The sequence below is a fragment of the Drosophila takahashii genome, chromosome 2L, assembly GCF_030179915.1.
Source record: "Drosophila takahashii strain IR98-3 E-12201 chromosome 2L, DtakHiC1v2, whole genome shotgun sequence".
Taxonomy (NCBI): domain Eukaryota; kingdom Metazoa; phylum Arthropoda; class Insecta; order Diptera; family Drosophilidae; genus Drosophila; species Drosophila takahashii.
In genome coordinates this window covers 17,352,300-17,376,207 of record NC_091678.1, presented here as the reverse complement: position 1 = coordinate 17,376,207, position 23,908 = coordinate 17,352,300, and positions in this window count along the sequence as shown.

Here is a 23,908-nt window from a genome sequence, read left to right as displayed (position 1 = left end):
CCTTTCATCAAGCACTTGGATGGAAAAGTCAGGGGGTTCCTGCAGCTAGGTGGCGCCCTTTAAGACAGCCCTGACCTCAACTTTCGGGTGTGTCAATATTTGTTATTGATTTTACCATAATAACGCTCCCAGAGCGTCGATAAATTTTCAAATAACGCATTTCACCTTCCGGGGACAGCGAACCGAAGACCCCGAAGGTATATGAGCTCCGAACTTCCCCCAGTGCCAATAGATGGGAGTTTCGGGCCCTCGGAAGGGGGTGCGGCCCTGCCATCAAGACGAAAGTCAACAATTGTAAGTGCACATTAGTGATATAATTATTGCACTTATTCTAATGGCTGCTTGGAAAGTTTCAGAGCAGCAAAAGAGTCAAAAGGAACGGCGAAATGGAAGGGGTAATGCAAGAAGTTTTTCCCCGACAGTGTTGAAACTTAATTGGCCCTGAATGACGTTTTGATTTCAAGAATTGATTCGAGTTTCAAGAGGATTGTGTTTGGACAGCGAATGGCTTATTGTAGGTACATCTTTTATGTTTTTTTCGCGAACTGAATAGGTATTGTAAATAAACAGTAGGAAAATTGTTAATATTTCTTTCTAAAGTTTATTTTTTATGATGTAAGGTTAAAATTGTAGATATATATTATTTTTAGAATCGGTTATGAAATTAATTAAGAATTTTTTATAGTTATTTTACTGTGTTGTTATGAAATATATCTTTCCTTTATTCTTATTCCCAAATAAATGTATCGTATATTTGAATTAATTTTATAATCTGTTTTTCTTTTTTCCCTTTTATTTAATTGAACATAAAACCCATCAATATTATTTTATTAAATAACCATTTTGTATGTTTCGAATATTTTTTATTGTGTATGCTTAGAAGAGAATATTTTTTGCAGATTGCCCTCTAATGGAATGCCGTTGCGCCACCCACAAATGCAAATAGGTTGCAAGTCCCGGGTGTGAAAGGCGTATGAGTTGGGATGTGATGTGATGAGATGTGACTTTGCTGTCATGGCAACTTTTAATCGGCTCTGTGTCGCACAGTTGCTCATCGGCGGTGGAATCCTGGCTGCTGATGCCTGTCATCAGGACATTTGCATACGGCCATCAGTCACGGGGCCGGGAGACTCACGGGCACTCTCGAGGACTCCGGCGGAAGGAAGCCTCGTCTGCAGCAGCACGTGTGTGTCTCGGGATCTGGCTCTGCTCCCTTGCACATTCGTCTTGTAAACATGGAGTTAAGCGCCATTAATTTACCGCCCGCCCTCCCACTTGCTCCTCGAAATTCAGGCATTTGCATTGCGCTAAAATCACTTTGGCCGCCGTATTAGTGTCTACCCAATCCCACCTCCATCACCTTGTTCCTCCCTCATCACGTTCGGTGCAAATTTTTTAGTGACGAAAAAGTTTTCCTTTTGATTTCTGTCTTTTACAAGGCGCGCTGGCGAATCCTTAAGTGAATTCCACCATGTGCAGGCTTACGCATTTTCCACCATCCTCCTTCAAGGACCTCACACCATTCGCCTCCTCCTGACTGTCACTTGGTCTCTGGGAAACGGGGTGATTTACGCAATGCCATGGAACTTTTAATTTAATTCGCTTTGATGCGATTATTTTCCGCTTTTAAAATAATTACAGAACGATGCGTAATAACTTTTTTCTATTAGAAGAAAAGAAAAGGTAGTGGAGTGTTATATAACGACGTAAGGTTACCATAGGGGTATGCATGTTCTTTCATTTTCAAGTTATTATGTGTGTTTGTTATTTATTGTTTATGAAATATTCATTTCCTAGTAGTTATATTTTATTTTTAGTTTGTTTTATTTCCCAAGAAAATACACATGATATACATAGCTCATTTTTTGTTTCCATATTTTTTAATTAAAGGTGGCTTCTCCTTTTTTATCAAGTACATCGCCATAATTGCAACAAAATTGCTTCCACTTTTCAGAAACTTGTTTACTCTGTTTATAAAGTTGTTTACAGGAAAACAATCTACCCTGTCATGCCGCAAGTAGCATGTGTGTGTGTGTGGGAAAACCCTAGGTGGATAACGAGAATAAACTGAGGGAGCTCGCTGCGTGCACCTGCGATGGGGCAGGGATGTCTCAAGAGGCTGACCAACGTTGATCCCTATTAGGGGCACAAACAATTCGAGGCTCAAGCGCCCATCGCAATCCCGGGGATATGTGCAGATGCTATCTGTCCCGACCCCTCGAACGGGGGAAAATGCAACCAGTTGCGAGACTTTTCGCAGTCACTGTACGGATGTGTGTATACGTCCTTGCCATTGTCCATTCGGCTTAACCGCAAATCCTTTTTAACATATAAAAAGTTACGTTTCTCGTAGATGTTTCCTCGGATGTCTGGGCTGTGGGTCTGGCTATGGGCCCTCCAACTCCAACCACCCATCGTGTGTTGGTATTCCCATAGTTGTTGTCAACACCGTTTTATCCTTGGCATTGCGTGGTCGCCAGGACAGAAGCCGGGCCATGTCCTGCGTTATCCTGGGCGATGCGTTCAATTGAATTTGCGATATGTGAATATTTAAGCACTGTGCTGGGACGCTCAACCAGGACGATATCCCACGGCTTGTATCTACATAACTATCATGGCTTTTGTACCGAACTCCTCCCCCCAAGCCGTACAAAGTGTGTGATTGAATTTTTATTGCACGATAAAGGCGCCTGCCAGGTGAAGAAGGAGGCAGAGGCAGCCGCACTGCAAACATTGTAAACATTGTAAAATATTTGTATTCAAGATTTCTGCTAACCACTGGCCAAGTTTATTGATTCCTTATCCACACACCGCACTCCATCTTCGCAGACGAGTCGTTCGCCGTCCGTTTCTGTCCGTTGCCGGACACTTCAACTGACAACATTTGCAAAATGACACACGGAAAATGGTCAGGAAACGAAGTCGGCGATAGAAGATGGAGCGAAAGACGGCGGAAGTGGACGGATGTCACTGCGACTGTGGTTTCTTGTGGTCTATAAATAAGTGGGATATGTCAGGCGAGCATATCGCCACGGACTTGGGGCATTTATCGCTTTATTTATTCACACGTAAAACGAAGATAAAATGCAATAAGTATATAGGCATAGATATAATATATTATTTTAATACAAAATTATAAAGAAAATTAAAAAAAATTTCCTTAAAAATACAGTTTCAAATAATATCTATTCGAATAGATTTTTTTTTTGGAATTTAATCCAATACAAATCATTTTTAGTTATAAAGCGAAGATAGTTTTTAGGCTTTCGATAATATAATATAATTCTTGAAACTCAGAGATCTAATATCATTGCCAATAATATTATATTAAATGCACTTTTTATTCTCAAAAATGAATTACTTAAAGTAGTTATTTAATTTATTTCAGGGAATTTAACATTCGGCTTACGCTTTACGCTTCTTATTTATTGTACTCAAAACTCGACTTGTTTTCGCAAGCTTTTTCCTTTTCCCCTTTTGGATGGATAACAACCGAAGTCAATTTCGGCGAAAACTTTTTAGAAAATTGAACAGAATTTACAGCGCATCGACAACCAGTGACGGGGGATTGACGAATGGAATGATTGGAGTGAAAGGCGGGGCGGATTTCGGAGGCGGGGCGGGAAAGCACTACCCGCATGGCCAAAAAGGACATTCGCCCAGACGCACTTTGGGCCAGCGCCTCTCCCTGTTTATGTTTACGTTTATGTTTATGTGCGTGTGTGCGGTATCCTGGATCCGGGAGCCTGGATCCTGAACGTTTGAACGTCTGAACGTGTCTCAATGTATCCGACTGGCGGCGTATGTGTGCGTTAAGGTTTTACTGTCTGTGATTTGATGTTTACAATAGCAAAGGATGCGACTGATACGGCCCCAGACGGCTGCCAGGACATTTAAGCCCGGCCAGAGTCTCAGAAGCAGAAGCAAGTGATTTCAATAAATTTGATGGTTTTCCATTTGCAACCCAAACTCAATCGTCTATTCGCCAGTAAAAAATTTCGAATTACGCAGGACGAAAGGGGAGGGCAAGGATGTCGGCTGGCTGGATGAGTGAAATGGGGGCAGGCGCTCAAATGACTAATACAAGCCAAGTTATTGACATGGCAGCGGCATTCCGCTCAACGAGGGTAACACTCTCTGCGTTAAGTTCCCCCTTCGAACTTAAGTACACTGGGAAAAACAGAAAGATTTTTAATATTGTAATATTTTAATAATAATAATTATAGTTTTAAAAAAATTAATAAATTTCCGTGTCCTTTAAAATCCGAAAGTATATTATAAAATCACCCGAAGTAAGTTCATAACTCATTAAGTTTCCTTCAGCTTTAGTCCCAGTGTATAAGGATACGACATACTTAGATATATAGAGAATCCTCAAAAAAGAGGAAGAGTGCGAAAGGCAGTGGCAGTGGAAAAGTTTCGGGGATGCGTATAACTTCAAAATGACTGCTTTATGTAAATCCCACGGATAACGTTTTGCAAATTGAATTTTTAGCATTCTATTTTATTTATTTTCGCCTTTTTGGTTCGACATTCGGGGAGGAGAGGACGCAAGAATGGGAGCGTGTGGCTGTCACCAGAAGGACAAGCCCTCTGTATAGAGTCCTTCGGCGGTCGCAGCAAATTCGCAGCCGCATCCGGATCCGGTACCAAATACCCGCCCCAAATTCAAGGATACTTTGCGTTCCATGCTGTAGTTGCATGACAGTTAAGCTGGCAGGATAAGCAGCAGCAGCAGTGGAAGGACCAAGCCCGAACCCAAATCGAAACCAACTGTCAGACATATTAGCATGTAGGCATAGACATGTTAGCTTTACATCGACATCGAGCGGAGCACATCGCTGGGAATTTTCGGTCTGATTGCTGGGATCCGGAGATGGGGTCCTGAAATGAAGCGATTGCCTGCCGGCTGCCCCATGCATGTCAGGAAGGATCAGGGCCTGGACAGCGTGGTGCCAAATATACTCGCGGCGAATGGAATACTTTGATATAGGACAAGCTACGAAGGGTCATGGGGCAGCCGTTTATTGAATTTACCCGATATTTCTAACAGCTTTTACGATTCTAGCTCAAATTTCCCAAAAAAATAAGTAATCTTTTTTCAAATAATTATTTTTTTTAGAGATGTAAAAATTTTAATTTAATTTTTTTAATAGTTAATTTTTATTAGTGCATTGGTTTATACGATAGTTAAAACGTACTATTATTGAACAGTTTAAAAGCATGAAGTACCAATAAGGTACTGGTTTATTACCAATTTAAATTCCTATAATATTTAATACCTATATCAATATTGATGCGTGCGTGCTAGTTCAAATTAAAGGTAAAACATGTTAACTGAAATGTAGTTGTAAGCAATCCTAAAATCGCCCTAGAGTCAATTCGACTTTTCAAGTGTGTAACGACATTTAATTAACCTATAATTTAGGGTTGAAGTAAAGAAATGATTGGTAAATAATTCGATAACTTTTAAGTGTGGAAACAAATTTGTACACAAGTAAATTTAAAGACCTGGACAGCGTGGCGCAAAATATTTATAATTTTTTTGATTTTCAAATAATAACTCTATTCGCGCTATAAAGTATGGAATTGATTTTTAGGAAGATAATGGAAATGGTACAAAGCAAACACCTCATTTTAAAAAGTCAAAGGACATGCAGGCTTTGGCCCTAATTTTTTGTATCTTTTGAGGGGTTGTTGTTGGCTTTTTGTTCTACTCCTGTTGACCCAACCTATCAATTAGGTTCCGCGTTCTTTTTTCTACCTATTCCGATTGCTATCACTTGTAATGGCCGTCCTTGTTGTTATTTATGCTCATGTTTATGCTGCTGCTGGCATTTCGTGTTAAACAAACTTGTTGTGATCCCGGCTCCTTGTTGTTGTGAGTCTATGTCATTTGGCAATCGGACTAATGAGTTTTGTGATTTTTCATTTATTCATTACATTTTTTAATTAGTCTCTGTCATTGTTTTTCTTTTGTTCCTTCGCCAATTTGCATGTTGCTATTGCTGTTGGCCGGAACAAATGTTGTAATTGAAAAATAAATGAGGCAATCAACTTGCTGACCTGTCGTCGATGTAGCGAAATATTTTGTCAGCTATTGACCCGCGCAGCTGAAATCACTGTTGTCCTCCAGCCTTTCGAATGCTGGCTCTCCATTACACAACCGAGAATTACGACTCTTTTTATTATATCTTTCTGTATTTTACAATAAAATCTATTCGGTAGGTATTGAAGTGCATAAAAACATTATTCAATTATTAACAAACATTAGTTAATCTGCATTTTTGCGATATCATTAAAAAACATTATATAAATTTATATATTTATAGAGAACGTTTTTAAATAAAATCCAGAAATCTTTTTAAACACAATAAAATAGTCTTGTAATAATTTTAGAATTTTTTTAAGTTTACATATTATTGTTTTGATTTTGATTTTTTTTATTTGCCAAGGAAAACTGCTCCCTAATAGTCATTTAATATTCGCTACACATGCCAACATCACAACTCTCTCCCACGCTGCTGTGTGTGTCAAAAATTACAAATGTTATGGGCGACACTAGCCGACTGCCACGCCCCCCGATTGTTGCGAAAAAGGTAATTATGGCCCTGGTGGGCCAACCCCACTGGTTGACTGCTCCATTCCGGAATTTTTGTGCTCAGCCATTTTTGATTGTAATTGTTGTCGATTGTCATTACAGTTTCTGCCTGCTGTTGGATTTTGGTTGCCTGATTTTCCATAGCTCCCTTTTCCCCCTTTTCCCGCCACACATGCCATTGTTGCGGCATTTTTGTTGCGCGGTTTGTAGCGCGGTTTGTTTGTTGGCAGCGTCGCATTGCCGCGCCTGTCAACACAATTGTTGCCCTTGTTGTTGTCCGAGCGGCATTGTTGTTATTGCTGCTAGTTTTCGGTGTACTGGCGATGGTTGCTTTTGGCCAAAAACCACGGCCAGTAGGGCCAAGAGAGCTCTCCATGTATGTATATCACAAATTTTGTCCCTGGTCGACGACCAGGATTTTTTGCGAAATTAACGGGAATTGAGTTGTAAGCCCCGGCCAAGTTGCTGGCCATTGACCAGGTACAGATTTATAGGGCCAATAGAATTTCCATCGGCCAGGCGATCCCGCTGTGGTCGCCAGCAACCAAAGCCAAGGACCACAATTGGCGTCGGCTTCAATCTGTTTTGGGCCCAAACATTTTCTCTAATTTGCCCGGCTCAAAGTTCTTGTTTGGCTTTACGGATTTTCAAATTGTCATACAGCTGGGTAATTATTTTGGTTTGGGATTAGCTAACTGAAGAAGTTGTATTTATTTTAAGGGGAGCAGTATTATGCATTTCGGTTTAGTAATTACTAAAGATATTTAATTAGTTATTATTATATTATATTATTTTACTAACAATTAAGCAATCTTTAAAATTTATTTTGATTTGCTGAGAACTCAAGTTAAAACTTTAAGCTTCGGTCGCCTGAATATTTAGATGGTTAGAGAAAATTCACACAGCTTTCGGAAACTCCTTTTAATACAAGAGTGAAATGGAAATTTCCTTTCCATCTCCAGCTAATTCTCAGCAGATTTCTTTTATTTTTCGCTGCTGCTGTCAAAGCCTTCTTGCCAGGATTTTCCAAAGGATTTGAAGCAGTTATTTTCCGTAGCCTTTTGTGTGTGTGTGTGTGTGTGTACAGTGAGGCGACACCTTGGCTATGGCCACCAAGTTTTGGGGCTGCTTTTCGGAAAAGATTTTGAGAATTTTGGGCACGTTCGCGACGTTCAAAAGAGATTAAAAGCGTATAATTGTCGCCTTAGCAGCGCGAGTTGGGGGCGGGGCTTCGTTCAGGGGGCTGTGGGAAGTTGTGCGAAGTTTTTCGGGGGCGGGGCCACCCTCTTAGCCAGCCCCCTTTTCCTGGCCATGGCCCGGGCTGTCGGGCATGATTTAGGCAAAGTGCTCGGAGGCCTTCACTCCACTTGTGCCTGCGGCGGCGCCTGAGCGAGCAAATTTAATTTCCGTGACAGAAATAAGTTTTGCGCTCAAATGCACAAGGCACAAGGCCTCCGCCCGCCGCCGTGCGTGGCCAGTTTTTCTCGGGATTTTTCCACGCTTTTCTTTTCGAGGAGATGGGATTTCTTGCCCGGTTTGCCTTTGCCTTCTTGCCGGCTTGACTTTTATTAAAAGCTCATTAAGTGCCGGGCAAAAGTTTTGCACCGCCGCTTTAGTTGATCAATCTGTGCCCGCCCGCTGATGGAGATAAGTTGGGCAGCGTCAGCCGCAAATAAATCCATCCCGATTCCAGATTCCGGATTCCAGACTTTCGGGACTAGACCAATCCAGCACTGAACCCCAGCTCATCATTATGTGAGGTGACGTCCGCTGATGGTGACATCATCATTATGGCGTTAGCAAACTAGTTTGCCAAGGTGTAGGTGGTATGCCTCCCTTGAAATTTCGGCACTTGGAATTTTATTTTTAATATTTCGTGCTAATAATTTAAAAACATAATAAATATTTAAAATCTTTTCTAAAATGAAAATAAATAAAGTATAACAAAATCATGAATAATATAAAATAACTGTTAACTTATAAATAATATTTATTTTATTAAGGTTATATTTATTTATTTTAAGCGAACAACAGTTCTTATTCTAAAAACTGTATTCTGCGGTTTCCTAAGATATCTGATATATCTGATTAGATCACACAGGACTGACCTTGTATTTCTTTAAGTGCATCCCGTTCCTCAAGGTAAAGTCCCGACATCCTGACGTGACGTGACAACGAAAGAGCCGAAGACTCAGCCAACGGCAGCCAATTTTTCAAACGCAGCGCCGAGCAAATCTACAGAAGAAGTAAGAAAAATTGTGCGGTCCAAGCAAAAAAAGTCCTTGGCGAAAAAACGCTGCGTGCCGGGTGGAGGAGGAGGAGGTCCAAGGTCCTTGGCTGGCCCTTTGTTAGTTACCTTTTTGCGTCTTTTGCGCCAAATCAAAATGGCAGCAGCTCAACGCGTTCCGTGGCTGTCCGCTCTCAAGTGATTTACTTTGAAGGCGACTGACGACAAGGACGACTCCTTTAGTCGCCTTACTTGGCATTCATGGCCAGGAGCCCGGCACCACCACCACACCCCCACCCCCCTGTCTCCTGTCGCCCTTACAAATTGGATATTTCAGCGGGTCCACTTGGAAGCTTCGTTTGCTTCGGTCGTGCGCAAAAATTTGCAGTCCTTCTTCTGCTCGGCCAAAAGAGCCTTTGCTCCTGCAATCCTGCCCACATGTGGCACAAGTGGCAAGTAGCAAGTGGCGTGTGGCCACAAATTAACTGAGAAAAACGGAAAGCAGGAGGGAAAATCATAATATAGACATGGTCAGCAGAAAAAATGAGCCAACAGCAACAGAATAAAGTCCTCGGCTCCATCTTTATCATCACGGCGGTCGCTCGAAAGAACTTGAAAGCAGTTATCCGTATTTTTGGCACCCTTAAAAGGGGAATTTAAGATCGATTAAATTTATAATAACTAGCCTTTAAAAAGGCTCTTTAATAAAATATTATTATCAAAGGTGAAAGTATCCTAATATGCCAAAATTAAAACATAAACTGCCCTTTTACATTCTATAAATTTTAATTTTCCAACTTTACCCTTATTTGTAATGAAAATATTTTGCTTACCATTGCAAAGAGTAAATTAGTTTTCAAAGCAAGAGCCAAAGGATTACATTCCAGGGTACAACAAGTATCTGTTCCTCCACTCGAGTCTCAAAATTTGATTATTTTTGCTCATTTTTGAATTCCATTTAAAGTTTGTAAAAGCGAAACATCAATCTTGGCCCCTGAATGACTGACAGAAGCTGTTATATATGGCTGCCTGTGCTCCTGTCAGGGGCAAATCATGGAGAAGTGGGGAGAGAAAGTCAGGGGAAAGTGAGTGAGGAGGAACTTTTCCGGAGGGGCGTGGCCTGGCGGCAGGAAGTGTCAGGCAGTTGGAGAAACAAGATTGTGACTCATTAAATTACATTGCAAATGTCATTGTAAAGTAAGTCAAATGGGGATGGGCGGGGGAAGGGGATGGGGACGGGGGGCTAAGGCAGAGCCTTCAGCATCAGTGGCAGGCTCTGGGAGGACTCTGTTTTGTGTCCTTGCTGTGCGTATAAGCAACATTCATTTATTTATATATCACTTGCACCCCTCCCACACCCTTCGCTCACCACTCTTCTGGCGGCAATTTAAAATGATAATTTACACAAATGCGTTTAAATAAATAAAACGCACCAAAAGCAAACCCCTCTCCACCATCCCCTTTTCCTTTTAGGTGTGGCGCCTACGATTGTCCTTAAATCACGCGTAATGAAGTTGTCCTTGTTGTGTTGCCTTTAAATTATGGTTGTTGTAGATCTGGTAGATCTTCCTGCCGTTTGTTGTTGTTGCTCCCCCCTTGTTTTTCAGCCTCGACTGCCGTATTGTTTTTGCACTTTATCGCAGCGCATTTATTTTTGCATTTCAAAGTTGCTTTTGAGGCAATTGGAGCAAGCCATTAAAAGCAGCCACAGGGCCTGCCACTACGGGTGGCAAAAACAGGGCCAAGAGAGGTGGTCGCTCGACGGTGGAGCTGGTTGGGTGCGAGGGAGCTGCTCCGAGGGACGGACAAGGTGTCAAGTCTCTTAAGCCGGACTTCCATTACGCAAATGGGCGCATTCCGGCGAGGAATAAATCCTAAAAGGGAAATTGCTATTTTTTAATTGAGGCGGAGATATGTTTACAAAAAGCTGCATCTAAAACGGAATCGTTAAATATTTATGAAGACAATGTAAAGACGAAATTTGTAGGCAATGTTCAGAATAATCTTACAAATAATTTATATATAATATAATCCATAATTTTATAATAACAGGAAAAAAAGATCTTCAGTAAAAATTGTTAGACAACGAAAAAAGATATAATATGATAAAAATATTCTATTTATTTCTGCAATATGTTAATTAAAAGGTTTGGTTTTGTTTTAATATGTAAATGAATAGGACTAGAAAACAGAGCTTACAAAAATATCGACAGTTTGCTATTTCTCAATATTTTATTTATGTTTTCTCTTCAAAATTCGATATTATCGAATTGATATTGTCAAAATATCGAAAGTATCGATAAATGTAAACCTTTACTAGGAAATAGCTTAGGTTCGAAAGCTTCGAAACATTTTTCTGTAATTAAATGAAGTCCGATTAAATGAAATTCTTCACTGCATATTTGAAACTTTAACTGTCTAACAAACTTGAACAGGTCTGCGGATGAAATTGAAATTTCAATGCAAAAAAACCACAAGTGGTGGTATCAAGTCGGGTCAAAGAGAATTCCACGACATCTGACATTTCGAGTTGAACTTATTCGCCCGCAAATGGAAACTTTTTTGCTCCTTTGACTGCAGTGCAGCAGTTTCAGCCAATTCCGAGTTAAACGTTTGCCATTTGTCATTTGCTCACCTGGGTGACCCCTGGAATTCCCAGTCCGCCGCGCAGAGCTCCTCCCCTCATCAGGCAAACAAATGTCCAAACTTCTGTCTCTCCTTGCCGCTTTACCTGTCCTGTCCTGTCCTGTCCCGCTTTCCCCTGAAGTCCCTCGTCCCCACACGAAGTGGCTTTGTTAACGCCCCACAGTTTTTGGCCCCGATGCGTGTGCAGTGGGCCACGCCCCCCCGAGCAGGCCGCCCCCTCCCGAGGCTGGGGAAAAATACATGTTCGCAGCGCGCAAAGCCAACGCAAAACGTAAACAGACATTAACTTTGGTCGCATACAATATTTTTCACTCAAGGTTGTGCTTGGGGTCTGCCCCCGAACCAAGGTCCTCGAACCCAGTCCCCCAACTAGCGAAACTTGCAGCACTGGGTCACGAGTTGACCCATAAAACTGGGATACCATCGGTGGTGAATAAATGGGAGGGATACGAGGACAGGCATTGGAAAACAGAAAAGAATTGCGCAACACAACTAGTTCAAATATTTTGAATCTTAATTGGTATTAAAAGCATCTATTATATATATACTTTTAGCAAGAATATTTGAAATTTATAATATTATTATTGTTTACTTTGGTTAATACAAAAATACACTTGTAATATTCTAAAAAAATTTTGACACAACTAAAGAAAAAATTTCTCTCAGTATATATGTACAAAGTAATGTGGTAAAATTTTAACCGCAGAAAGCAGAAATGGGAAATCATTTTCCTGCTTTATTTTTCTATTTTTTGTGGTTCATCCTTACACGTGTTCAGGGGGTAACTAAACAATAATATGCAACTGCAGCATCAGTTGTAACAACTTTCCATTTATTTTCAACGTCAACATGCCTTAGATAAGTAGAGGATGATAGTAAGTACAAATTATCAAATAGTGTGATGCTCTTCTCATAAATCTTTAAAATATTATCTAGTATAATTTAAATACATGAGAAGCTTAGTTTAAACTTTAAATTGAAGAAGGAAGTAACGGATTTATACAATGTCTTTATTATATAAATGTTTAAGATTTTATTCTCAAGACACAACTCTTCAAGTGAAATACCCTCCGAAAGAGTACAAAAGAGGACGAAGGAACCCCGAGGACATACGAAAGCGTAAGGAAAGTAAAGCGAATCCCGCTCGCAGTTGACAAAATATGAAACTTGCTGGCTTCCGCCGCTTTCTTCTTCGCACTTTCGTACACCAACTTTCCTTCAGGTTATTGCAACAAAATGTCAAGCGAGGGCCATAAATTGCGTCAGTCTGGCAAATTTTCACAACACTTTTTTCCGCCATCGTCGTCGCTGTTGACATATTTGAACAACTATCTAACGGTGAACCGGCAAAACTTTGATTTCCCGCCCATAAAGGGAGGCGGCGGAAAAAAGTAAAAAGCAGAAAGCAAACAACACGTGTATATAGTTTAAGTGCCCTGAGTTGCCAGTTTATCCCCGGGACCATCAACATCCACATCCACCCCGTATCCCAACTCATCTCGATTGCTTTTGTGCTACGCCTGTCGCATATTTTAAATCCCCAGTTGAGTGGCAATCAAACCAGAACCAGAACAAGTCCTACAACTGGAGTCAACTCGCACCAGTTCAGTGCCGTCGCCACCCCAATGACCTCGGGTAAACCCCCTTCGCCCACTCCCACCCTCGCACCCAACTACCACCCACTTCTTTTCAGCTGCTCAACTGCTTCTGGCTTAATTAAACAAGCGCAGCGTCACCTCAACAACGGGACAGATGGGAGGAAAGCAGGATGAGGACCTCAGCCGGATGAGTTCGCCAACTTTTAAAAATGATAATAATTTGCTTTTACCCCCAGCGAGAGTTTTCCGTGGCCATGGATTGGGTGCACTGAACGAAAATATGTAAAACAGTTTCAAAAACCTTAAAACAAAGTGAATTACTCAACCTTTTATAGCATATAAAATACTACATAAAATAAATATTTAAAATGAAATTTCACTCCTATTCTTTTATAGCAATATATTCACTGAATTCATTTTACCTTAAATATCGTGAAAATACTTAATTTTAAAATAATAGAAAAAATTATTCTGCATTTAACTGATTATTGTTTAATATTTTTATTAGGTACTTTTTATTAAACAATAGTTTATGTGTGGATAAATGGGTAATTAATTTGGAATTAAAATTCTTTGGATTATACCTTGCTATACATTTTTCACGGTTTATTTAATTTGAAGATTAAATTAAGTTTCCCTTTTTCCTCTTTTTCTGCACCAAAACACAATTGCGGTGTACTCCCAGCTCCTTCATTTGCAGTTCATCCCCCAGGAGCGGGATGTTAGTGACACTTGCTCTGCGGCTGTTTTGCGTGTTTGCCGCACCACCGATTGCTCCTTGGACCAACAATGTCTCCATCTTGTTAGGGCCATAATTATATTTGACTGTCGTTAGGCCGGGCATTGTGTGCTGCCCCCGAGTCTATGATAGCAATGGCAATAGCAATGGCAAAGGCAATGGCAATGCCCACCAGACGTGGCTAATCCAGGTGGTCATCGTCCCCGGGTTTTATTTAATTTCTATTTTGTGAGCGGGTCGCTCGCAATTTGCAATTTACAAAGGCGTCGGGGGAGCAGAGCCCTCTTGTCCCTTGGATCGCATTTTGGCTAAAATTGCTTTGTATCCTCCACTCCACTCTTCACTTTTCACTCTCCTCTCGCCACTTGCCACTCGAGCATCGTTCGCTTTGCTCAAGTGTCAAATCATTGCCTGATTGTTGTACCCATTGTTGGAGGATAGAAGGGGTTGTACGACTCTTAAGTATTGCTATAGCATGTGGCCTATTATGAAAACAATACTATTAATATTGATTTCTAGTTCTGGTAAATTTAATAAATTCTTATATGGTTTTCAATATTACAGTTTATTTTGAATTTTTCGTTTATTATCCTAAGCAATTATAAAATAATATACATTATTACATACATTATTTATACATTACAAATTACATTTTTAACCAATAAAAGTGCAGGGTATGGCTTAGTCCAGTTGAAGTATTATTTGAGTATCGCCACTTGTTTGTGTCGCTAGCCGTGTTGTTGTCGCCTTTGCAGGACTCGTTGCACGGCCAATTGCACGCTCAAGTGGCGAGGCAGCGTCAAAAGCGGGGAATGAAAAGTCTATGGAAATCGAGCAAATGCATGGGCCCTTTGTTGCCGCCCGGGATTGCAAATGGCTGCGGCGTATTAGCACCAGGAATAGGAATAGGATGGCCCAGGGCCCAGGACTCGGGAGCTTCCTTTCAGCTGCGCATCACCTGGGCAACAACTTGCGCTTAGCGCTGCGTGAGATGCACGCCTGATTGCGCAGGAGAATCGCCTTTTTACCCTCACACTTGCCAGTCTGAAAGGTTCCGGAGAAAAGGGGAATCAAGGAAGGTGGCTGGGAGATTTATAGATAGAATGTAATTTGCATGCCAAATCAATATGAAATTCTAGTCTTCAGGGATTTCTTGGATCTCCAATATGGCACCTTTACCTTTTTGATTAAATATCTTAAAAATATCTTTTAATATCTTTAAAAAAAAATAATGCCAAAAAGTCGGAAGGTTTTTAAGATTATCAAACAATTTGAAGCGATTTGTAATTATAACTCATTTAAATTCCAAACCATGCTCTCAAATGCAACCAATCTTCGCTTAGTACATTTCCAAAATAGTTTTCAAAAACTAAGCAAAAGACCAAAATGAAAAGACACCGAGTTGAACCAATTTGGAGAAAGGCAGAAAGCTCTCTAATTAAACTAACCAAATCATCAGGCTGTCGGTTAAAAACAAATGCTGCTGCCTCTATTATTCCTAGCTCTCTTGTTGAGCTTTCATTACCGGCTAAGTGAAATTCCTAATGGATTCCCCAGACGCCTCAACTCGTCATCGTTCGTGTCGAGGTATGCGAATGTATAAATTAAAATTCAAATGCAGGCAGCGTGAAAATTTCGTTTAAAATGGCAAAATTAAATACAGATGCACTCACATGCTAGCCAGACAATTTGCAGGGGCGCTGGGCAGGGAAAGTAGTAAAGAGTGGAGATTTTCCTACTCGCTTCTTCCATCCTCTTCCCCGTTTCTTTTTTTCGGTCCTTCCCTCTGCAAACAAATTTAATTTATTCGTGCAACTTTTTCATGCCGAATTTACGAGCGAGTGCAGGAGCTGCAACAGAAGCGGAGCTCAGCTCGGTTTGCCGCGGATGATTGTGTCCTTGCACATCCTGCAATCCCAGAAACCTCCAGCTCCCTGCTTTTTCCCGCTGCCGTGCCCATCTGAACCGTGTAAGCGTCATAGCCACGTCAATTTATTTATTTCTGGATTTCAGTTTTTAGTTTTCCGTACGTTTTTCCACAGAATATTTTTACAGTGGGTCGGCTTTTGTACGGGAATGGGTGCCAGTAGGGTGATGTACAAAAAAGGGAATGGAAAGAATTAACGCTATAAACGAAGATAGAAATGCCCTGCTTGTAATTTAAAAACTATTTATTTTTTTAATATTGTTTAGAAAAGTCTATAAATAATTGTAATTTTCTTTATATATAAGTTGTGTATAAAATATTCCGGATTTTCAAAAGTTGATTCTGAAACAATTACGTTTATAAAGTTAATTTAATTTTAATATACATATATATAATTTAAATAAAATCAATTTAATCTCAATTTTTGTTTGCTTTAATTTTATAAAATGTTTTTATTGTTGTACTATTTAGTTGGTTTAGTTTTACTTGGTAAGTTTTCTTTATGCTTGATAAAACTTGGTTTTAAGCGCGATTCATCGAGTACTTGTATGGTATATGCTTTTTGGTTGATCTAGTGTGGATGCCATTTTTTAGAGTATCGACAAAAAAACGGGAAAAGAAATCACTTGATGCGTTGAAATGGCGTTGCCAGACCAGAGGAGATCCGAGCAGTCCGGATCTGAGTCTCTCGTTGCGCTGGGCGCGTTAAAATTTCGTTATTATGTTGACAGCATTTTTGCTATTTTTACTTGAAAGCTTAACCAAGCACACACAGACAGACACACACATGAGGTCGGGGTCCATGGGGTCCGTGGGGTCCTTCGGTGTTATTTTGGTGCTTCCCCAAGCTTGTTTTTTGGTTGGCTGGCCGTGGCCCCCACAGATCCCAGCTGCCAGCCCCTCGCACTTCTCCTGGCCATTTCCTGATCCGTCGTCGCTTGTCAGTGATATATGTAAAATATTTCCTGTGGAAAAAGCAGCAGCAGCAGCAGCCACCAACTGAGCTATTTTGTGGCAATAAGCATGAAATTTAAATGAGTGCTGTCCCAGGCTCCCACAACCCCGCAATTTTCCCGCTTTCCACGCATTTACTTAATCCCCTTTGGAACGGTCTTCATTTGAGTACCATTGGGTTATTATTTCATCTCTTCTCTCCTCTTTTTTCCCCCTGCACGCACCGCTTGCAATTAGTAGTGAACTGGTACGGGCAGAGAAGTGCCACGCCCCCCTTCCGCCCATTCGGACAGAGATAGATGGGCGGGGTAGGTGATAGATCATATTGTGCACCCACATCCACAGAAATACATGGGAAGCTCATAAAAACTTCTTGTGGAATTGTTGTTGTCATTCCGTTCAATAAATAACATTTTAAATTAAATGAAACAGCTGGGAGGCTTATCAATAAAACCCCAGTTACTTCATCAGAATCGATTAGTTTGAGGAAATATGAAAGCATATAATTCTTAACTCATAAACACTAAAAGAAATTTAGAAAACAAATTGCGTCAGCGGAAATGATAAGTTTAAGTAATTTAGTAGCTAAACTTTTAATAAAGTTATGGATTTTAATTATATAATAAAGCAATTTTCAATATTTGGTTCAATTGTCAAAAATTATCGGCTCTAAAAAAGAAATACATTTTTTTCAATGTAATAAACTTACAGGCTTAGAGAGGCAACATTTTTTATTTTGAAGAAATAAATAATGTTTCCTGAAATATTTTGGTCTTGCTTATATTTGCATTTTATTTGCAATATTTGTATCTTCGATTTAGTTACGAATCTGCATTCAGTATCTAACACTTTAGTATTGAAGTTTGACTACTTCAACAATTGAATTTTTAATCAGATAAAGTGCAGTAAACCCAATTTAAATGCAACGTTTAATTGGAGCAAAAATTTGAGTAGAGAATAGAGAAAAGCGCATTTAAGCATAAACAAAAAAACATTTACAAATTTTCCCCCCTAAATTGGTTTAGTCTTACATGGGAATGGGGTTTTTTCTGAATCAATGCCCAAGGGCTGGCCGAAACCCAACTGCAACTTTCATTAGAGCTGAAGAAAGATATTTTGTTCTGCTAGGTTCTTATTTCAGAGGGCTGCGGTTGTGCCAGGTCCTGGGGGAACTAAACAAAAGCAGCATTCATTTATACACGGATCCGTGTGTATTTGTATATTTATTTTATTTATTTATTTATAACATTTAGAGCAAACGTTAGTTAACCGCCTTCGGATGGGGGAGCTGAGCGAAGGACTTGCGAATCCTGACAGCTGTGTCTGTCCATTTCTGGGTGTGTGTGTGGGTCACGTCGAGTGCAAGCCAAATGCGCTTAGGGTTGTTGCCTCAGCCGCCCACCACCCACACTCCTCCCCTAACTATCCTCCACCCTCCCCACTAAGAATGTGCGTTGAAAATGCGCTTACACAAATTTCTGGTATTATGTTGCATACTTTTTGGGGTAATTTATGATTTCCGAGCACATGCCCGAAAGGGATGGTGAAAAACAGCAGGATTCTGGATTGGGGGGTTGGAAATATGGGGTGGGGCTTTAGTAAGGGCAACTTCCCCCACGTCCGACAGCAAAAAGCAAAACAAATGATGTTTAGTGACGTGCAAGTTTTTGTGTGAGCTGGAAATGGAACCACATTCGATTGTCTGGCGAGGGCGAAATGGGATAACAGGATAAGATAAATAGAGACAAAAAGTTGAGGGAATATAAACCGAAGGGATTGGAGTGAGCTGCCCTACAGGGTTAGGGACTCTGGCGAAAGCTTAGCAAACCGTTTTCCAGGGTTTTGCCTTCGGCGTCTTTTCTTTCAGTAAGCCTAGATGCATTGAACTTTTAAGCCAAAAGGCCGAGTTCGAGTCCGCAGTAAAGTAAAATCCTTTTCGGTTTCCATTTCAATCAGAGCTGAAATCGTTGAATCGCGAGTATACTCACTCCCCCGCCCCCTTATCGCTTTTTTTCAGCGGCCATTCAGGGGCTTCTCGTCATTAGCTTTGAACTTGGCAATGCAGGACCAGCAGGGCATGGCAAAGATCAGAACAATTAATGCGACTTCTTGCGGCTTCCTCTAGGAGTGACTCTGCAACTACACTGAGAGAAATTGCTGTGTATTTTAATTATTTTGTTGTTACGGAGAGAATCGAAGAATTACTGTAAGTACTGAAAATAATTTATCAAGAACTACTATAAATATTTTACCAAGTTGGAAGATATTTCCTGAAATCCTAAAGCTATTCGAACGTTTTAATGATATGTATTCTTATTTTTAAAGCAAATTGTAAATCTATAATTATAAAATTAACTAAGTCGTTTTAATAATTTTATTTAATCTTTAATTTCCTGATAATTTTTTTTAGTGCTGAAGAAACAGGTGTGGGGTTCGTTCGGGTGTAGGGTTGTAATAGGGATTGTTCGTGGTCTGGGTCGACCAGGGGTTGGTTGGGATTTGCTTTGAGAGAAGTTCATTAAAAAATCTCATCAAAAAGCAAATGCCACTTGCTGCCGTTCGCTTGCTCGCTTCGCATTTCCCATTTCCCTGCTGCCCGCTGCTGTTTTCCTTTGTCTTTGCATATTTATGATGACTGACAAATCAAAAATGCAAATAAATTTCAATTTCTAACTTGCAGGCGACATTCATACACACACAGCGGCGGAGTGGGAGGCAAAGACATACGCACAACATGACAGTTACAATTACAGTTGGAAAATGGGGACATCAGGCGGCAGTCGGAAAATGCCACAAATCATGTCGAGATCGAGTAGGAGAACGAGAACGAGAACAAGATGCAGACATCGGGTTATCCCGCTCGCTCGTCTTATGCATATTTATGAAAAGTGCAGTCAGGTCTTGTCAAGTCATCGGGGATGAGTGGATGCTTCATTGTTATTAAATAATCATTTTGTTGTAATAAATTTCAATTTGATTCCATGCCAAATAAGTGACAACTTAATTTGCAAACCGGACAGCCCCGCTCTCAACGTTCGGCAGTCCTTTGGAGACCCTTAAATATTTAGGCAGCAAAGTGAATTAGTTTCGTTTTACGAACTGGACGCAAAAAAGAGGAAATTGCCAAACTATTTTAGAGGCGATGTGGGAGTATTACAAAACAAACCGAATGAAATTGTAATTAAGTTTGCAATGCAAATGAGTCGAGTGGCTCAAAAAATGCAAAATGGAAAAAGCGAGATGGAAAAATTCCTGGCTAGTTAAATATTGATGCACAAACATTTTTACGTCTGCTAAAACAGAGAAAACATTTGCACCCAAGTACATGCGGGGCTTTTCTAGCAGGACGTGTATTTTTACCACAGCTAAAAGTTAAAATCCAAACCGATTTCGGGGTACGAATAGGGGAAAAACCAGTGCTAGAACAGGATGAAAATTGGCTGAGTCGGTGCCAATAAGAATGGGTAAAGGGAATCGTGTTCAGGTATTTGCATCCACAGGATGCTAGGACGACTGCAGAATTCCGAGACAAAAAGCGAGCAGGGGTCCTGCCAACTGGACTCTGATTGAAATGTTCAGACGGACCCCTGTGACATGTCCTGCAGGCATTACGGGCAGGAGATTTCGAATCGTGGAGTTAGGGCCTCAACATTTTTTGTCTCGGGTTTGTTTGCCTCTGCAAACTACACAGAAGCCGAGCAACACCTGACATCCTGTGGCCGTGACAGCAACACCCGTCAATAGTTGAAGGCATTGCATTCATCCTCTTTTTTTTTGGCAGCAAGATGATTTTTTGACCAAACATAGGTAACATATTTGAGCTAATTTGGACCAGATGCCAGTCACGACTGCCTGGGGTTAGAGCCAGACGAATGGATTACAGCCAAGCCAAATAACAGATGGGGTTAATTGGGCCTATAACGTACCGAGTTGGTAGAAAAAAGATTTCAGTAGGCAAATAATCATATTGCATATGGATGTACATTTCGAAATTTCAATTTTAATGAGGACAGGCCTTGGTGTTATAGATACCTCCAAAAATTCTCTTATAAAAAATAGCTAATAATTTCATTTAAAGAGGGATTAAATTAGTGTAATCTTTATACCCTTGCAGAGGGTATTATGATTTCAGTCAGAAGTTTGCAACGCAGTGAAGGAGACGTTTCCGACCCCATAAAGTATATATATTCTTGATCAGCATCACAAGACGAGTCGATCTAGCCATGTCCGTCTGTCCGTCTGTCCGTCTGTCTGTTTCTACGCAAACTAGTCTCTCAGTTTTTGAGCTATCGGGATGAAACTTTCCCAAAAGTCTTCTTTCTATTGCAGGTAGTATATATGTCGGAGCCGACCGGATCGGACAACTATATCTTATAGCTCCCATAGGAACAATCGGAAAAAAAAACTTTAAAAAATTCTAGCTTCGGTGTTTTTTGAAATATTACCTTCTACTTTTGGGGATGTTATTTTTTAAATATATCTGAATTTCGAATTAATTATTTAAAAAAATGGACTACTATATCATATAGCTGCCATAGGAACGATCGGAAAATTAATGGAAAAGTAATAGGAAATAAATTCTAGCTTCTTTGGTTTTTATTGTATTATCTTCTACTCTAGGATATGACTCTTTTTAAATATTTCCGAATTTCAATTTTAATTTAATCAAAATCGGACGACTATATCATATAGCTGCCATAGGAACGATCGGAAAATTAATGGAAAAGTAATAGGAAATAAATTCTAGCTTCTTTGGTTTTTATTATATTATCTTCTACACAAGGATATGACTCTTTTTAAATATTTTCGAATTTCAATTTTAATTTGATCAAAATCGGACGACTATATCATATAGCTGCCATAGGAACGATCGGAAAACTAATGAGAAATATTAGAAAATTGAACATTTTTGCGATTTGTTTATTAATAGGAATGATCTGCAAGGGTATATAAGCTTCGGCTGGCCGAAGCTAGCTTCCTTTCTTGTTTGAAGTTGAAATATTATTATTATCTCCTTTGTTCTCTATTCAAAGTTTTTTATTAGTAAGTGAAATATGAAAACGTTTACTAAATTTTACATTCATTTCTACGTAAGAGTTATAAAATCTTAAGTTAACTAAGTACTGATATGCATAATAAATGTATAATAACTACACTTTACACTTATCGGGATATGGAAAACCACTTAAATTTTATGAAATGTTTCTCTTGCCAGCCCCGTTTAAGCAATCGAAATCGAAAATCAGAATTCAAACACATTTTGCAATAAGCAAAGAGTTTCAATTAAGAATTCCAGCCATTTGCCTGCTTAGATAAAATCAACAAGAAACTCGGGGCTGCCTGCAAAACCCCAGGAAAATACCAGTATGTCACACCAGAAACCTGTTGAAATCAAAGGACCTTCGAAAGGGAAATGGAAAGGAGACGGAGACAAGAGGCAAAGCACACGCACTCTGCAAATTTGCAATCGATTTCCAACACATTTTGGCATTTAAAACCAACACTGGAGGAGCAGCACTCATTTGGCTTGTGTATCTTGCAGATACGCTTACATCAAAGTTGGCTCAGAATGCTTTGGGGGGCGTTGGCGCTCTTTGCCGCATTCGATCGCATTAAACAAAGTAAACACAATTATTTTTATGTGCAAAATGTGGCAAATGGCAGCCGGCAATTTTTTAACTGCTGCGGCAACACGTGTCGCATTTTTTCGCTTCCCTTTTTTTTCGGTCAGCCATTGGGTCCTTTGCCACAAAAATGTCCTCTTATCACACACAGACAAAACACCAATAACAAAAACAAAAAAGCACCAACGCTTTTTTTTCTTCATCTGTTTGTTTGTTTTGGTGTTGAATATTTCTCATTTTTTTGCGCCACGTCTCCTGTTAACGAGATGCGCAACACAACCAGAAAATATATATAAATAAAAAATAAAATAAATCAGTGAGGGACCCAAATATGCCAAGCAGGGCGGGGTGGGCGTGCCGAGGGCTGTGGACTGTTAAAAATTATGCAAATGATTGAGCAAATTATGTCAGAGCAGCATTTATACTGGCGCACATATATCTGTATATTTTCCGCTGACCTTTGAGTCGCCGCCTCCCTTTTCCCGCCCTTTGTCCATAGCAGCAAATGCCGTCAATTGAAAAGTTGGTAAACAAAAAACAAACGGCAGAAAAACAAAAAAAAGGTCATAAAAATGATTTCAAGAAAATATTTTGTGAAAATATTTTCCTTCTCTGGCATCGGCATTAATTTATTTGTGAACGAAATTATGTATGAGAAATGGAGTTGGGGCTGTTTTGCCTCTCGGGTTCTGTCCACCTGCGTGGACTCTTCACTTTAAGATGTTGCTAATTGGGGAGGTGAAAACTGGACTCGAGTGGCATTTAATTAGAGATTCCTTAGTGCTGGAGAAGTAGCAAGATGGCAGAGATTTTAAATATTATTAGTAATTATTTCAGAAGCATAAGCAATTCATATCATGTATCTGCGATTTGAGTATTACGGAAGTTGATTTGTCATTCAGTATTTTTTGTTGGGATTATCCAATGGTTTGCGGCAAGCAGCTGGCAAAAGTGCAACTAGAGCCGTGTGTTTGTTAATTAAGCTGTCATAAGCACGATTAGCGCAATATAAGCCAACAATAACATCGAATATATATAATTAAAACTCATTACGAAAACCCCAGAAAACTAATTGAAAATTGCTGGCGATAAAATGTTTTTGGTTATGTTTTGGCTCTGCGCTGTGGCATCAGCTTACATTGTCATTTCCATAATTCCAGTTAATCCACAAATTACGGGCGAATAAAAATTAAAAACTCGAGAACTAAAACCCAGTAAAAAACGAGAATCGAGTAAGAAAAGAGAGCGAAATGCGTGTTCTGCATATTTCAATTTGTGTAATGCGCCGTGCAACTTTTGTTGCAAATTAATTTGCCACGAAAGTTGACTGCGAAAATATGGCCAGAGCAGAGGCAGCGCAGCAGCAGCACGCACGTGTAACATCCTGGCTAAATCAGTGTTACCAACTATGGATTTTAGATTTCAAAAAGTGAAGTGAAGTTTTAAAAATAGCCAGAACACATAAATTGGTCTTGTTTATTATACAAATAATAATAAAAATAGTAAATTTTTTATTAATTTGCGCGTAACAAAAAAGTTTTACCTATTTTATGATAATATTTTTATATGTTGGTTGATATTGTAATAGCAAC